Below are 3,331 nucleotides of genomic sequence, written 5' to 3'. Positions count from 1 at the left end.
CCCATGAACGGAATCCCCAAACAGAACAGAGTCACGCTTTTAGAAAACACACTTATGCCTGCTTCAGGGGAAAGGTGAGGTGCGGTGACGCATAAAACTCGAGTTTGAAATGAGCACAGATACCCTTCCGAAAACCGAATATGGAATGGACACGACCTACTCCTTGCTCAATCAACTGGACTCACCAGACCCTGTTCATCGCACAAGTATCTATCCGACTAGTAAGCATCTTAAAAGCTAAGTCTTGATATCTCTGTGTAAGTGCATCAAGTGTGTGTAAAGCGGCCTAAAACCAGCAGGGAAAATCAGCTCAGACCCATTCTGAGGATACATTTCCAACACAAAGAAGAAACAAGCAGGGCAAAACAGAGAGAAATTCTTCCAAAATGCGTTCAGGGACTGGCATGCAACCAGGATTGACCACATCTACAGCCCCAGCGGCAGAAGACATAAGGCTGGACACTCTTGGGGCTGAGACGATTGGTGAGGTTGGGAAAGCAAATGCAGACCCTTGAAAGGAATCCGTCGTGCTCCCCATTCCATGGCTCCCAACTCTCCAGGTTCAACGCAATCTTCCGACAGCGAAAGCACTCATTGGAAACCCAGCGGATGCTACACCGTGGGATCGGGAAAGCTTTCTGAAACTCACCTCAGTTTTCCTCTCCTGGTGCTCGTGTTCTCCATTCAGGCCCCCTTACTAACAATCTCCCCACTTGGAGACTCGGCGCCTTTCCATGCCTCTTTCGTACCGTCTGCAATTTGTCCGCAGGATGAACTGCAAGAGGGGGAACCAATGAGAGACTCGCTGGAGGTGTTTGGTCGGGCACATGTCACTCTCATTTCCCATCACGAAGAAGAATTCACCAGCGGTTCAGCCTGCAACCGCGGATCGACAATAGGGCGTGAAGCCATCCAGCCGTGTTGCGTCCCACTCACAAAAAAGCGACTCGGGAAATGGAGCTCAGGGGCCCTGCACTTCCCAAACCTGCAGAGTTCTAAACGATAACTATCGCCCCAAAATATGTTGAGGTCAGGCTACGAAGAGGCGCTGAACGCAAGGCAGAACTGCAGGAAACGGATGTCAACGGGTACATCGGAATGGCCCCGATAGCACATGAAAAGCGCCAGAACGTGGACAATGATGCGGTTGGCCAAAAAGGGCGTATGCGTTTTTTCCTGAATATATTCAGGAAAAAACGCATACGCCCTTTTTGGCCAACCAAGCAACCTGGGAGAGCAAATCAGCACTACAAAGAAATCTCTCGCCCCCCCCCCCGGGGCAAAAGGGCCAGGCGAAAAAAGTCTAAAAACCAGAAAGGCAGGACAGCCCACGGAGTCAAGGGAGCCTTGTTAAGCTGATGGGCGGGATGTCAATGGCCAACAGCCAATCTTCACAAGTGTATCCTCTTTCCCAAACCATGTAAAACACAGAACCACAGAGCATAGGGCACTTCCACACATGGGCGTTGACCTTGGGAAAATGAAAAAATCAACCAGACACAGGGACCCCAAAGTTGAGGGCTGCTGTCTTGACAAGAACCTCCACTCCGGTACACGTTTCATATCCCAGGAAAGAGCCAAGTGGACAAAGACGAGTGGACAAGTGGACAAAGACAAGTGGACAAGTGGACAAGTGGTGCTACGTAGGTCCAATGGAGTGTCACTCAGCCATGAAATCCACGTCATGAGGCTGGTAGCAGCATCCTGAGTGGATTTAGGTACGATCATCCTCAGTGAAATCAGTCCCACAAAAAAAGAAACTTATGATATCACTTATCGAGGGAATGTAAAAATCGCTCCCCATGAACGGAATCCCCAAACAGAACAGAGTCACGCTTTTAGAAAACACACTTATGCCTGCTTCAGGGGAAAGGTGAGGTGCGGTGACGCATAAAACTCGAGTTTGAAATGAGCACAGATACCCTTCCGAAAATCGAATATGGAATGGACACGACCTACTCCTTGCTCAATCAACTGGACTCACCAGACCCTGTTCATCGCACAAGTATCTATCCGACTAGTAAGCATCTTAAAAGCTAAGTCTTGATATCTCTGTGTAAGTGCATCAAGTGTGTGTAAAGTGGTCTAAAAACAGCAGGGAAAATCAGCTCAGACCCATTCTGAGGATACATTTCCAACACAAAGAAGAAACAAGCAGGGCAAAACAGAGAGAAATTCTTCCAAAATGCGTTCAGGGACTGGCATGCAACCAGGATTGACCACATCTACAGCCCCAGCGGCAGAAGACATAAGGCTGGACACTCTTGGGGCTGAGACGATTGGTGAGGTTGGGACAGCAAATGCAGACCCTTGAAAGGAATCCTGCCTGCTCCCCATTCCATGGGTCCCAACTCTCCAGGTTCAACGAAATCTTCCGACGGCGAAAGCACTCATTGGAAACCCAGCGGATGCTACACCGTGGGATCGGGAAATCTTTCTGAAACTCACCTCAGTTTTCATCTCCTGGTTCTCGTGTTCTCCATTCAGGCCCCCTTACTAAAAATCTCCTCACTTGGGAACTCAGCGCCTTTCCATGCCTCTTTCGTACCGTCTGCAATTTGTCCGCAGGATGCACTGGAAGAGGGGGAACAAATGAGAGACTCGCTGGAGTTGTGTGGTCGGGCACATGTCACTCTCATTTCCCATCGCGAAGAAGAATTCACGAAAGGCTCAGCCTGCCACCCCGGATCGACAATAGGGCGTGAAGCCATCCAGCCGTGTTGCGTCCCACTCACAAAAAAGCGACTTGGGAAATGGAGCTCAGGGGCACTGCACTTCCCAAACCTGCAGAGTTCTAAACGATAACTATCGCCCCCAAATATATTGAGGTCAGGCTACGAAGAGGCGCTGAACGCAAGGCAGAACTGCAGGAAACGGATGTCAACGGGTACATCGGAATGGCCCCTATAGCACATGAAAAGCGCCAGAACGTGGACATTGATGCGGTTGGCCAAAAAGGGCGTATGCGTTTTTTCCTGAATATATTCAGGAAAAAACGCATACGCCCTTTTTGGCCAACCAAGCAACCTGGGAGAGCAAATCAGCACTACAAAGTAATCTCTCGCCCCACCCCCGGGCAAAAGGGCCAGGCGAAAAAAGTCTAAAAACCAGAAAGGCAGGACAGGCCACGAAGTCAAGGGAGCCTTGTTAAGCTGATGGGCGGGATGTCAATGGCCAACAGCCAATCTTCACAAGTGTATCCTCTTTCCCAAACCATGTAAAACACAGAACCACAGAGCATAGGGCACTTCCACACATGGGCGTTGACCTTGGGAAAATGAAAAAATCAACCAGACACAGGGACCCCAAAGTTGAGGGCTGCTGTCTTGAC

Source organism: Kogia breviceps, unplaced genomic scaffold (assembly GCF_026419965.1).
Source record: "Kogia breviceps isolate mKogBre1 unplaced genomic scaffold, mKogBre1 haplotype 1 scaffold_56, whole genome shotgun sequence".
Classification (NCBI taxonomy): Eukaryota; Metazoa; Chordata; class Mammalia; order Artiodactyla; family Physeteridae; genus Kogia; species Kogia breviceps.
Note: the sequence above shows the minus strand (reverse complement) of the source record.